At 35.6% G+C, this 14,960-nt stretch overlaps 2 long non-coding RNA genes across 2 annotated transcripts; one reads left to right on the forward strand and one right to left on the reverse strand.

The window, feature by feature from the left end:
* Positions 1–726: 726 nt before the first annotated feature.
* On the reverse strand, positions 727–1,644 carry LOC107888940 (uncharacterized). Its single transcript, XR_001681580.2, has 2 exons — positions 1,323–1,644; positions 727–1,070 (listed from the first exon to the last, which is right to left on the reverse strand). It is a non-coding gene; the product is annotated as an uncharacterized lncRNA (long non-coding RNA).
* A 3,023-nt stretch (positions 1,645–4,667) lies between these two features.
* Positions 4,668–5,523, forward strand: LOC107888941 (uncharacterized). Its single transcript, XR_001681581.2, has 2 exons — positions 4,668–5,024; positions 5,270–5,523. It is a non-coding gene; the product is annotated as an uncharacterized lncRNA (long non-coding RNA).
* Positions 5,524–14,960: the final 9,437 nt, after the last annotated feature.

Here is a 14,960-nt window from a genome sequence, read left to right on the forward strand (position 1 = left end):
GACCCAATATTTGCTTTCATTTTGTTTTGCATGCAAAAACCATTGAGGACAATATACAATGATATTAATGTAATTTTTGGATGTTTTTATTAAACCAATTTGTTCAAAAATACAAGTATATAAAACGAATATACTATATGTCGAAACCATTTTTTTTGAAAATCTATTTTTTATAAAAAACGAAAACGGGAGTTGCCACCAATCTTTTTTGATAAGTTGTGATCGAGTCACCTTGTAAAAGTGGTTTTTTAATAAATGGTTTGATTTATTTAAACAACGATTTTGGTCCACGAAATTAAAAAAAAAGGTTCGGGAGTCGGTTACGCACAAAGAAGGATTAGCACCCTCATAACGCCCAGAAATTGGTACCTAATTGATTAATTAATGTCTTAGTGTCGAAAATTGAGAAATTTGAAGAAACTTAAAATATGATTCTTTGTTTAAAATATCGTTTGTTTGAAAAATTTTCTAAGAAAATGACATATTTTACGTTAATCGAGGAAAAAATTACGTTCTGCAAGTTAGGGCAAAATATCTTAAATCCTCGAATCGAGAATAAATGCCAAAAAAATCATTTAAAAGGCATTCGATTATCTCGATTTTAGAAAGAAATCATATTCTGTAAGTTAGAATACGATCTTTTCGTAATTTCTGAGATTATTTGAAATTTATTTATACTTTAAAAATGTTCGAATATTTGAATTCATCGAGAAAGTCAAAACCCCGTTGTAATAGGCCAATTTTAGCCTGGCCCCAATTTATAGAATAAAATCCAAATAAATAAATCCAAATCCACACAAATTAAAGCAGTCCAAATTTTACAGCCCGTTAAACAGTCCAGTTATAAAACAGCCCAAAATACAAAAATAGACCAAGCCCAAACCCAATTACAAGCCTAAATCAAAATTAAACAGACCCAAAACTTAAAACCTGGCCCGAAAATAAACCTGGCCCGAAAGGGCCAAAAACCAAAACATGCCCAGCAAACCCTAGCAGCTGCTGCGCCGCTCGTGCCTCCGTTGCCAATGCACTGCCCTCGTACGGCCTCCGCACCTCCACGTCTTCAGTACCTGCAGAAAAGACAAGCACCACACAGCAGAGAATGGCAACCAAGGAGAATACAACACGACAGCAGCCAATAGAAACGAGAAACAAACGAATTGTAAAAATATATTCGGTTATAAAGCCGAAGGAATCCGTTTTTGTAATTTTTTACACACACAATCAATACTAAAAAGAAATACAAAGATTTCCAAAGGTAGTCCCTTTCTCTTATTTTCTTGAAACTCGAAGCAAATATAAAGAAATAAAAGAGAAATCACCTGTTCTTCGCGCCTCGCCACCATTGGAAGCCCTTTTTCGTTCATGAAAGCCATAAGAAACCCTAAGGTTTCGAATAAGCTTCGGAGAAGAGGAATATGAAACGGGTAAAGTGCAAGGGCCAAATTCTATTCGTTTTTTTATTTATTTCAAAAGATTGCAAGTAGATCTAAACTTGTTTTAAAAAGAGGAGAGGGTCCGAATGTTTTATTTTTCGGCACGACGGAGCTATGGCGGAGCCACCGCGCTAGCTCGCCGGAGAAAAAGAGGGCGAGAGAGAGTCTATAGGTGCTCTCTATTTTTGAAGAAAAAAGGGGGAAATGACTTTTTTTTCTTTTTTTTTATATTTATATGAGGATTAAAACGGCGCCGTTTTGGACTTAATTAGCCATGACCAATACGCCACCGTTTTAAGCCATACCAGTACGACCCGACCCCATTGAGGGGAGATCCACGTGTTTTCTTTGAAAAGGGGACATTTATGCGATTGATCCCCAACTTTTCGCCTTTTTTTATTTATTATTTAATTTGGGCCTGATTTATTTCTTTTCTTAATTTTTCCCTTTAACTTGGTCTCGTTTTCAATTTGGTATCAGGACTGTTTTTGAGAGACTGACATCTGAAACGGTGTCGTTTTAAATTCGCCCGCTTATTTTTTTTTTAAAATTTTGTTTGGTCCTTTTAGGAGTGTGCATGTTGGGAAGGGTGATTTTGATGATTCGGTCCCTGTCATTGTTTTTCGAGTTATTTTTAAACCCCTTTTAGTTCATTTTTGATTATTTACAACTCATTCCCCTTATCTTTGTTTCAATATTCAATGCGATATTCGACTTGTTTAATTTCAATCTTTTTCTCCACAAATTGTTCCAGTTATTTATTTATTTTATCTTTTTTTAATCTAATATTTCACGGAGATTCACTTATCTATTCACTTTACTTGTTTAATATTTCCTTTACTACAATTTACAATCGTTCCTCATTTCTTTTATTTTGCTTTGGTGTTTTTTTTAAATCATTTAATTAATTTAGATTTCATTATTGTTGCCATCGTTATTCTTATTATTGTTATTACTATTTTTGTGCCATTATCTCATTTTAGTTATTTTCTTATTCGATTATTCTTATTAGTAGTTAAGTAGTATGAATTATGTGATTGTGGTAACTCGTTTTTTAGTATATTCATGTTCTTGCTATTCACTAATATAATAATCTTATTCACACATTATCGTTTTAAATAAAATAAATACGCATCGTTTAATTATTACACCTAGGCATTATTCGAAAAAAAAAACTTTTAAAAATTAGGTAATATTTCGCTCTTTGGGAATTAGAGAAGATCATGCCCTAACTTACGGGGTCTCGATTTTCTCATTAAACCTAAATGGCCAATATTCCTTCAACTTTCAAAATACATTAATTTTAAACAAAATAAAGACAATATTTGGTGTTTAGAAACTCGAGGAATCGTGTCCTAAATTACGGGGTTTCAATTTTCTTGTTATACCCAATTAACCTAATATCCTTCTAGATTTCAAAATACACGAAGTTTCGATAAAAATAAAAGGCAAACTTATCCTCGAGGATTCAAATGTCGCATCCTAACTTATGGGATGTGGTATTTTGTTATCTCAAGGCGATTGAGCCTTTAATGCTCGTTTCAATTTAATTCAAGCATTTTTAAAATGAGCTAAATAGAAAGGATCGTATTTTAAATTCATTTCGGGTTTCCAACTTTCGACGTTCAGACATTAATTAATCGATTAGGTACCAATTTTGGGTGTTACGAGGGCGCTAATCATTCCTCGTACGTAACCAACTCCCGAACTAATTTTCTCGAATTTCGTAGGCCAAAATTGTTGTTTTAGTAAAACAAAACATTTTATTAAAACGATCAATCATAAGGTGACTTAATCACACCTTATAAAGGATTGGTAGCGACTTCCATTTTCGTTTTCATAAAATGTCGACCGTTTTTAAAACAAAAAATGGCTTTGACACCCGTAAGTTAGGGAACAACTTTTCGAATTTCAAAACGCGGAGTATCAATTATTTAAAAAACAAAATATAATGTGTCGGGTTAGATGTAACACAATTTTGTAGTAAAATATGAGAAAGAAATCACGATACTAACATGCATACCAGAATGGTAATAATTGATTAATAAAAATAACAATATAAAGATCGAAAATAGAGTAAAATAAACAAGCCCAAAAAGACAAATAATAAGAATAACAAACTAAAAATTTGAAGCTAAGACCTAATATTAAATGAATAAATAAATATTGTGTAAAACAAATTAAAAATAATAATATTAATAATAATATTAATAATAATATAATAATAAAAAATTTAAAGTTTTAAAATTATATAAAAGGATATAAATAAATAAATGATAAAATAAAATAAATGTATATAAGAAAAAAAGTAGGTAAATAAATGTAAAAGAAATATAATAATAATAGTAATAATAATGCAAAACTATTGATTTAATAATATGATAATAATAATAATAAGTAAAATAAAGAAGGGAAATAATAAAAAGGAAATACGAAAGAATATATAAAAGAAACAAATAATAGATAGATGGACAAATAAATAAATATTAGTAGCTAGAAAATAATAAGAACAAGAAATATTTAAATGAAGAGAATGTAAGCATTAAAATCCTTAATATATATATATGAGGGATATATAATATAAAAAATAGAAGAATAAATAATATGATAATAGTAACAATAATAACGGAAGGAAAATAAATAAAGGCATAAAGAATACAGAATGCAAATAAAATGAAAATAATAACAATTTAAATATTAAAAGAAGATAAATAAAATAAATAAATAAAATAAAACAGAACAATCATACATATAAAATAAGTGCTTGAAGTTGAGCAAATAAAGGATTAGATTGGGATTAAAATAAAATTCAAAGTCTAAATTATAATAAAATAAATGAATAAACAAAAAAGGGACTAGATTGAAAATCGAATGGAATGTAACGGTGCAAAAGTCGAAATAAAGTAAAATAGGGGACCATATTGCAATGCGCGAATGAAATGGAGGGACCAAAGAGAAAATATCCCCACCATCCAAAACGTTGCACTTTACGCGGGACTAAATTGAAAGGCGCAAATTAAAAATAAAAAGAAACTTAATTACTAACTAATTAAAAAGTAGAAGGGCTGAAAGTGCAATTAGCCCTTACGCTAAAAACACGTGGACCTTGGCTAAGCAGGTCGGGTCTTGGGTCGTCCTCCCTTAAACGACACTGTTTTGGCACTTAAATGGCCAAAATGAAACGGCGTCGTTTCACCCTATTATAAAAGCCAAATTTATTTTAAAAAATATTTCATTTCTACTCTTCTTGAAGAAAAAAATAAAAACCAACCCTCTTAAATCCTCTCTCCTCTTCAAACTCCGGCCTAGGGGTCCAGTGAATTCCACGACGGCCCCGGTCGTCGGCGACGGACTCCACAATCTCCGGTGGTCGAAGAACACCCGAAAGACTCCGTTTTAGCTTTTCCGTTCTTTTTAAATCCTGATCTAAGGGCCAAAAATCCTCCAAAATCAAAAAAGGAAAAGAAAATACTAAAGAAAAAAAAAGGCCTTGTTACCATTGATGAACCCTTGTCAGAACCCTAGCGGGTTCTTAGGTGTTCAAAGATCGAAGAAAGTCTCCGACGATGGTAGAAGATGAAGCAACAGGTAACGTTTTATTTTTATTTTTATTTATTATTATCTATTTTAAACCGAAACCAAAAAAATAAAAAAGGAGTTACCTTTGTTTAATTTTTTTCTCTTTTTTGATTGTTCTTTTTTTTGTAATTGATGCTGTCCAAAAAATTACATCGAGGGTTCTTGCTTTTTATAGCCATTTGTACATATTATTTTTTATGTTTCTATCTTTGTCTTTCCACTGTTTCTGTTCTTTTCTTTCGTCATTTTTGCAGGTCCAGCGCTCGGTTAACGGAAGGGAGCAGGTGGCCTCTTTGCCTCTTTGGTGAAACGTCAGCAGAAAAGATGTCAGGCCTCGGGATGAAACGCGTGGGGCTGATTAGGGTTTTGATTTTATTGAAATTTAGTTTAGTTTTGGGCCAATGGGCTGCCTAGGGTTTTTTGTAAATTGGGCTTGTATTTTGTTATTATTTGGGTCTGTAATTTTGGCCTGAACTGTTTACAAATTTGTTTTATTTTGAGTTTTATTTATTTGGTTTTGTTGATTTTGGGCTTGGACAAATTGGGCCTATTACACTGCAGTTAGGAACCATATCCAATATATATTTTCCTAACTCAACCACCTTGATCAAAATATCATCCCAATGTTTTAACAAGGTTTTTTTTCTATAAGAAAAATGAAAAGAAAACAAAACATACTCCTTATCTGTCATTTCAACATAAGACGATGCAATTCAATAATGCTATTCATTTTTGCTTGCATTCTACTCTAAAAAGAAGAGATAACAAGAAAAAGAAAATTAAGGATATGCAGTCTAATAAGGTGTAGTAGCCTTGAGAATATTCTTTTTACTGTGTCACATTATTTACAATAATAACCCCTACTGATTTTTTTAAAGTAAACTTGGAATTTAGTACATTGTCTTCAATATCAAAATTATGAGTGAAGCATAATGGATATCACTTCCGGTCAAAATTACTAGAATAAAACACAACATATATATATTATCATTTACTTACTCAAGGCCTATCATAACTTAAATATCACGCATTAACCCATTTAAATGTATCTATATAATTAAACATGCTAAATTTAAGATTTATCAATTCCACTTGCCAACAAAATATCAAAATAAGTGGAAATATCTACTCTTCCACTTCAATTTACAAACTTGTCTATCTCCTTGCTTATAATAATCTCCCTCTCAACTACTTCTTTAGCACGTATATAACATACCTATTTATTAACGGTGATAAATAGCCACTAATATGGCTTAACTACTTAACAAGTTTTTATAACCTTAAAAGCATGCATGAATAAGAAAAATGTGGCGTATGCTCTTACCTCTTCTAAGCCTTGTTCACTCCAACAAAATTTCCCGCATAGAAATACAAACTCTAGATAGTGGATGATGGAAATGGTCAAGAGAATGCTTCAAATGGAGTGTTTTTAGGGTGAGTTTCAAGAGAAGAGGATGAACTATGGTGAAGTACTAAATAGATTGAAGAGGAAAAAAAAAAAAGGAAGGAATATGGCTTTCTTCTCTTGCTCTCTAAGGGTGTCGACCCTATCAAGGAAAATAGGGTACACAACCCCTTTCCTTGGCTTTTATGAATTTAAAATTACAAGGACCGATTGTGAGATTAAATTTTGGAAGGGTTAGTAAAATTTTCAAAATTTTTAGAAGTTCAATAGATTTTTTTTTTAAAACTAATTAAGATCTAATTAAATTTTCTGAGATTAATGAGGATTTTTAAAATTTTGAGAGGCTTAATTAAAATTTTTTAAAATTTCAAAGAAATTAATTTTTTTAAATATTGAAGATATAATTAAAATTTTCTCAAAATTTTTAAAAAAAAAATTGGAGAGTGCAAAGTCCCTCTAGGCCACTATCAGTATCTGCCTTTGGATCATCAAATGGCATTTTGCGTGGCTATTGTTTGTCGATGGATCAATAAAGGTTTTTATAGGCCAAGATAATTTCCATCACCACACAAATTTATAAATATTGATATTTTAGCACAATTATGTGTGAATGATAAAAAAAATTAATTTGCCTAAAAAGGTCCATTTCCAAGTATATTTACGGAAATGGACCGATTATTTACCGGAAAGGGCCGATTTTGGCAAAACGCGTCCATGTAAGTGCGTTTTAAGAGGAAATTTCTAGCAAATCGCGCCCCTGAATCGCGCCCTTGGGGAAGCGTTTTTGCCATGTCAGCACAAAATGCACTGACGTAGACGCGTTTTGCTGACGTGGCAAAAAGCTCCTCTAAGGGCGCGATTTGCTCCGTGTTTTTTCTAGGTTAGGGCTTTTTGCATGTTTAGTCTTTAGGGTTTTTAAATTTAGGGTTTTTAGGGTTAACGTTTTACTAAAATAATCTAGGTTTAGAGTTTAATAATTTAGGGTTTAGGGTTTTCTACAGTAGTTCCTAAAAAATAATTTTGAGAAGACGTTTTTGAACAAAGAGTGTAAAAAACGCTTTAAGCAGGATGCACTGTCAGCAAAAGTACTGAAAAATACTCCCACGTGGACACTATTTTTCTACAGTAGTTCCTAAAAAAAATTGAGAAGACGTTTCTGAACAAATAGTGTAAAAAACGCTTCAAAGAGAATCCACTGTCAGTAAAATTACAGAAAAAAGCTCCCACGTGGACGCTCTTTTTCTACAGTAGTTCATGTTTGGCCTTAGGCTATAAATGAGGCAAATTTCATTCTCAGGTTGCATAAGTTACAGCAAGAAAAATTAGAGAGGCTAAGCAGAATAGAAATTGAAGATGAGTGAACTTATTAGTGATGTTATTTACTATGATGGCGAGGTCCGTGACATCGAGAACGGCGTTGTTTTTTAATCGGCGAACACAACGCCAATGGTTTTTAACCAGAGTATAGATTTTATAGAATTTCATAAAAGAATTAGGCGCAAAATCTTCGGAACGACACCAATGAAGGTTTCTTCTATTAAGTATCGATTTTGTGCTTCAATTGATCCCGTGACATATGACTCATTTGATATCAAAGGTGGCCGTAGCTTTGAGGCGATGGTGCAAACTCATCTCGCTAGTGGATCACTCTATCTTGAGTTATATGTACGATTTTCATCACCAAATAAAACATTTGTGAGTTCAACATCTACTGCTATTCGAGAGGAATACACGACCCCTACCCGACACTCTGTTAGTGGGAGGCAAAACACGGAAGCGTTCGTGTTTGGTTGCAGTATGAAAAACATAAATCCTGTACGACACTCGATTAGTGGATGTGACATACACATCGGTGGGTCGATGTTCGATGCTAGAAATACATATTGGGGAATGACATCAACTTCTAGTGGCTGGAAATCCACATTTGATTGGGGACGTTACGAAACGTCCACAAGAAGGGATGATGTACTCTCTACGACGTCCACTAGCGAGGGGACCTCGTAAGTTGCAAATGATGGTGGGTTGGATGATGAGTCCGATGTGGATCCACCTCGAGAGCCCGACCCCGATGGTGCAAAAGTTGCATTATTTTCTGAACAATCGCTTGTTCCATCCAAACTTAAAAACGTTAAATGAGGTTCAGATGAAGAAGAAGAAGATCCACAATTCAAGGCGTACTCGCCTCCAGCCCACATGCATAATGTCGATATATCGGCAAATGGAGTTTCTAGATTTACCACACAGAACACGTGACTGTACAGGTTTGTCATTAGATTCGGGTGAATTAGAAGTTGGTAAAGAGTTTTCCAGTAATGATAGTTTTCTTGGTACTTTGAAATAACATAGCATCAATCACGGGGTTAACTACAACGTAATTAAATCCAAATCTGAGAAGTTCGAGGCCAAGTGTATAATGCAAGACGGTATATATTCATGGAAAATCATGGCTTCTTTTAGGAAAAAGACATGCTTATGGGAGATAAAAAAGTATAAAGGTCCACATACCTATGTTGCTGGTACAGTATCAATGGGTGTTTAGGGTTTTTGAATAATAATGTTATTACTTAATGTTGCATTATTTAACGTAGTTCGTTGACAGGTGTTTCACCATATCATCCCAATATGGATTCAGGTATGATAGCTAGCTTAATACTACTGATGTTGAAGGCGGATCCCAAGACTTCTGTGTCATGCATAATAGCCAATATTCGTAGCCAATTGAGGTACATGCCCTCTTACCGCAAGGCTTGAATACCTAAGCAAAAGGCATTGGAAAAGATTCATAGTGGGTGGGACGCTTCATATAATGAGGTGTGACAGTGGTGTCAGGTGCCGGAAAGGTACATGCCAAGTTGCATAAAAGACTTTGAAATGGTCCATGCGTACTGCAACAACCGATTGCTCTGTGGATACCAAGTGTTCAAGCGTTTATTCTGGAGCTTTAAGCAATGTCGGGACGCATTTGTATACTACAAGCCATTGGTACAAATTGATGGTACCTTTATATATGGTAGATATACCTATCGGCTATTGCTAGTTATGGCACAAGATGGCTATGGGAGAATCCTTCAAATTGCGTTTGCAATAACACCTAGGGAGTCAAGTGATAACTGAGATTTCTTTCTTTCTAGGTTAAGGAGGCATGTATGCCCCCAACCTAATATCTGCGTTATATTGGGTTGGGGCATTAGAATATTAATCGCAATTGAACGATAGGGAAGCCTATGGGATCGCACATACCATCGATATTGTCTAAGACACGTTGCGTCCAACTACTACGGACAATATCAGTCTATGACTGAACGACGGCAAGTGACCAACATGAGTATTTAATCTCTATTAATATAGTTTTGTTTATAATATTCAATTTATTCTGAATAGAATTGTGGTATGTAATTTTCGCTATTAACTTATATTGGCAGGGTACGAGATCAATAATAACCGTTTCATGAGATGTTTGAGACGTTGGGGGTTGTGGTTGCTCCGGTTGTAGGTGTTGGGAGGATGACCCACCTTGATAGAATAAAGAATGTGAAGGTGTTTGCATCACCCACGGTGGAGGTGTTTGAGTCCCATAAGGCGATGAGGATTGGTAATTAGATGAGCTCCCCGACGGTACATTATGCGATCCCTCTGGCGACGATGTTCTATATATCATGTAACACCCCAAACCCGGCCCAGACGTTATGGCCAAATCTGGCGATGTCACATTGAAGTGTTTTTTGAAACCGTGATTTCATTGAAAAACCCTTCTTACTATTTAAAACTTGTGTAAAGTCTCAGTTTGTGTTCGTTTAATTTCAAAACATGGTTCATTGGAAAGTTAATCACTTTTAAAAAACTCTATTAATTTCGTTGAAAATCTCTTACAGTTCCGGAAGCTAATTTAAATTAAAGAATTTTAAAACATATGTTTTCGGAAACAGTAATTGGTTTGAAAACTCGTCTTTTCCTAGACTAGCATTTTAAAGTGAGTAATCAAAAGCCCAATTAAAAGTAAATCCCACAAATGGTCTTATTACAAACTAGAAATCCAAAATCCAAAATACTAGTAAGCAATTTAACATAGCAGTAGGAGCAGTCGAATGGCCATCTCTGAGTCCCTCACAACACCTATCCGCCTAACGCTGGGGACTACCTGTACAATTAAAAATGGGGTGAGTTTACGAAAACTCAGTATGTAATCCCCTTACTAGAGTAACAGTCAGTATACAAAAATAGAAACAGTCTGGGTCAGAGCCCTTTAACAGTAACAGTTCAGTCCAGTTGAGAGCATAAGTGGGCTAAAGCCCATTACATTATCATTTGGGTCATAGCCCATAACAGAATCATTTGAGCCTAGCCCATCTCAGTAACAAAACAGAATGTGTGAATGCATGGATGCATGCTATCCCATCCAACCCTGCACTTTCCTCCGTCCAACCCTGCACTACCTGTAGGGAATAACTCACCCACACCATCCCTACACTTACAATGTTAGCATCGGTTGCAGCACTAATCGAAATCGCAGCAAAGCTGCTAGTACATATACGGCTTTAAGCTTTCAGTAGCGGTATTATAATTGGCAAAAAGCCATCGGTAACTGTAATAAGTTCGACACATAGCCATCAACGATGGTAATATAATCGGCACACAGCACTGGGTAAATATGATCGACACAGAGTCATCGATAAATATGATAGGCACATAGCCACTGGTAAATACGATTTGCACAAAGCCATAATCAACATAGCACAAAGCCGTATTTAGGTTGGCACAGACTCATAATCAGATTAAGTAGCATTAAGCCGTTCATCGGTCCACAGTCGTCTCGTGTGACCCGTGCAACCTTAACAGATCAATACTGGATCCACAGTCGTCTCATGCGACCCGTGCGATCTTATCAGAACTTCCTCCATATCAATGTCCCAACCCCATGCAATATGTTATGTATGTCATGCTCAATCATCACACGTGTATGCAAAATGGCCATGCTCAGTAACAGTCATTTAAACATATATTAAAAACATATCGATTTTACAACCACAGTCAAGTTAGTTAAAACACAGCCATACAATCACAATCAAATCAGTCAAATTCATAGTCTAAGTCGATCATTTACCTATAAGGGCAAAATAATCTTTTTACCCTACAGGGGTATTTTAGTAATTTTACAAATTGAGGGTATTTCGATAATTTCACAAATCGGAGGTATTTCGATAATTTTACAAACCGGGGGTATTTCAATAATCTAAACAGTTTGGCCTAAACATGCTTATCAGCCGATCCGAAGGTTTACAGTCACCCCGAGCTACTTTACAACCCTAACGGTCCTATCATGAAAATAGGCCCAAGGCCCATTATTCGGCCCAAATAGACCCATACGCTCGTGTGGCCCAATTAGCCTAGGATTAGCCACAGCTATGCATACTACACAACCCAATCCAAAGTTTGTCACTAATCGAGGATTTTATACTAATCGAGGATTTTATCCGTGCGAAGCCCACGAGCCCATTGGGCTCACAAGGCCCACTTCAGCCCATTAAAGCCCATAATGGCCTATACCGTGTACGCGACATGACAAGCCACACTATTTTCCACCTAACAGTCAGATTTACACAAACGGGCCTATGAGCTCATCGGGCCCATTATGGCCTAAGCCCATGAATTCGTTAATGGCGGCTTTTTTTTACCTTACACCCATGTTTCGTGGAGTGTGATCGCACACTCTAAGCCCCTCTTTTTTATTTTTCGGCTTCTCGGTATTTTGACATTTCGGCATTTGCCAACCTATGGTCAAATCAATGTGTGTGGATTCACACACTCTTTCGACTTTTGACCAATTATCAAATACGGTACTACTACATATCTGATGTGATTTGCTGTAAAACACTATCAAGTACTCCGAGACCTATAGATCCAAACAAGATAGTTCACTACTCCACAATTCGTCACAGACAATTCTGTAAAGACCCAATACCAACATCAATTCATATTTCATATCCAAGGGAAAAAGAAAAACTTCCCTTTAACACCACCAAAATATAGCCATTTTACCTACCAACCGCGTAACAGTAGAGTTGCACTATTCCAACGCTAACCAAGTCGTTCCAACCTTTAACCTTCACAAATAGAACAGTCGATCAATTCACCAAAAATCCATAAACGAAAAGAATACTTCACAGTTGTGACACTTACCAATAACGCAAGAACCTAAAACAAATGTGGCAAGTTGTGGTAATGAAAACCAAGGATTAAGGAAGGAATGACTTATAAGGAAAATCTAAAGTTGTGAGAAGAAAGAAAAAGAAAGTTCAAAAGGCAGTTGGCAGAAACAAAAGAAGATAATGAAAAATCGGCAAGAGAGGAGGAGGGTGCAAATGTTGCCATAGGAAAGAACAAGATAAAAAGGGAACCGAAAAAAATCGCAAAGAACTATCTAGCAAAAATTGATAAAGAACAAAATGGCAGACTTGAGAAGTAGAATAAAACTATCGTCTATAATTTTTTTAGGAAAAGAATGGGAATCGAATTCTTTGAACATAAGATAACAATAACCCACATAAAATCTCATATTTTCCTCATTAAATCTCTCCATAAATCACTCATTGATTTTCTCCTAATATCTCTCTATGATACACTCCATAAATCACTTCAACCTCTCATGACCAATTCAACCTCAGAGTCTCAGTCTAACTCCACCTCCTGCACAGCTCAAACAGCAAAATAAATACTCCATTGCGCATCCCAAGACTTAAACCTCGGACCTTACAGTTATACAACATGCTACCTTGCCACACCACCACAGGTTCTTTCTGTGTCATAAATCATCCACAATTATTTATAAAGCCTACATGCCAGAGCCATGGTTCATCCCTTAAAAACCAAAATTTTTCAAGAGGCAAAGCTTGAACCCAAGACTTCTCAGGCACTTCCCAAGATACTTAACCACTGAAGTAGGTATTTATTTGTGTCATTCACTTACACAACTAAATTCCAATTCCTTTGATGCACGAAGCTCATTTCTTCTAGGCCCAAAATTCGGGGCATTACATATCATCAGTTGAGTTGGAGTCATCAGGAAAGGAGGTGCATTGGGCCATGCATTCTAACCTGGCATAGGACTAGAAAAAGGAAACATATAAGGGTTATGATACATACAAGGGCTAGGATATGCACCTGACATGATCTGAAGGGACTGTGCTATGGGTGTCGTCGGTTGAGGCATTGGGCCCGGTGATTGTATGGGCATTATTGATGGGCCCGTGCTGTCATCCACTCTTATTGGATTTAAAGGGGCCTGTCGTTCTCTTTCGACACAGATTTTCCGACGCTTTTACTCTTCTGAAGCAAATATGGCTTGCCATGAATCCTAAACCATAGTATGTAAACCGGTACGTACGCTAACTCTGGAACGATGATCGGTTCACGAGCAGGTATATGATCATACCGATTATCTTAAATTTTGATATATTCTGAGAAGAATACCGACCAATTAGTATTCGTTTGCTGTAAGTCAATTTTGTGCTTATTATCGAGCATCTTAGGTGCCTCGGGAATCGATTGTCAGGATCTAAATTGTCACAACACTCTATCAGTCTGGTGCATCTCGACAGTAGCATAGTTGACCAATGGGACCTTAACATGCCAAATATTCAAATTTTGAAATTGCCGGATCCTCGTGTGGTGTCCATTGAAACTATATGAACGTAATAAAAATATTAGTTATATACATAATACTAAATACAAAATACTAAATATGAAATGACTATTTTATGTATATATATTAATACTTACTTTCGCTTCTGACCATTGGTATAATAGAAGCCATATATATTCAAGAGCGGAAGGTATTTCAACATAACTCGCCGGATGGTTCCACCTAATTAAATAAATTTTTAGCATACAATTTTTTTTAAATCTATGTAATAATTGTAAAATCAAATAAACATTTTTACCTTATTATGAGTGGGATTGTATATGGGTCGTTCACTCAAGGACGTAAAAATGAAAAATGAAACCGAGCCCATGATTGTAGTAGTGATAGGAAATATCCGATTTTGGCTTTATTTGGTGGCGTCGCCCCGCACATCTCTCGATACAATGTTGCTAATACGGCAGACCCTCAACTTGATTTGCCAGCTGCTCTAAAATCAACGAGTTTCAGCAGCCACCTCAGATGTACGAGGTTTTGTGACAAGCTTGGCATCAAATAACCTCCAATCATCTCAAGGATGTATGCCCGAGCATATTGTATTCTTTCTAGTTCAGTCGAATCATTCTCCAACTCCGAGAATATGTCTTGTAACCAGCCCATCTCGATCCGACCTTCGAAAATATTATCCGAAATCGTACCCAAAAGATCGTAGCATATGGCTCCCCAATTAGCAGATTGAATGGACCCGGTGAGTGCGGACCTATCCACCAACAATCCTAATTGTAACTGGATACCCTTTAAAGTGATAGTACACTCTCCACATGAAAGATAGAATGTGTGCGTCTCGGGTCTCCGCCTCTCTATTAACGCGCTGATGAGTTTCGGGTCCAACTTGTACCCTAAG

Source organism: Gossypium hirsutum, chromosome A09, assembly GCF_007990345.1.
Source record: "Gossypium hirsutum isolate 1008001.06 chromosome A09, Gossypium_hirsutum_v2.1, whole genome shotgun sequence".
Classification (NCBI taxonomy): domain Eukaryota; kingdom Viridiplantae; phylum Streptophyta; class Magnoliopsida; order Malvales; family Malvaceae; genus Gossypium; species Gossypium hirsutum.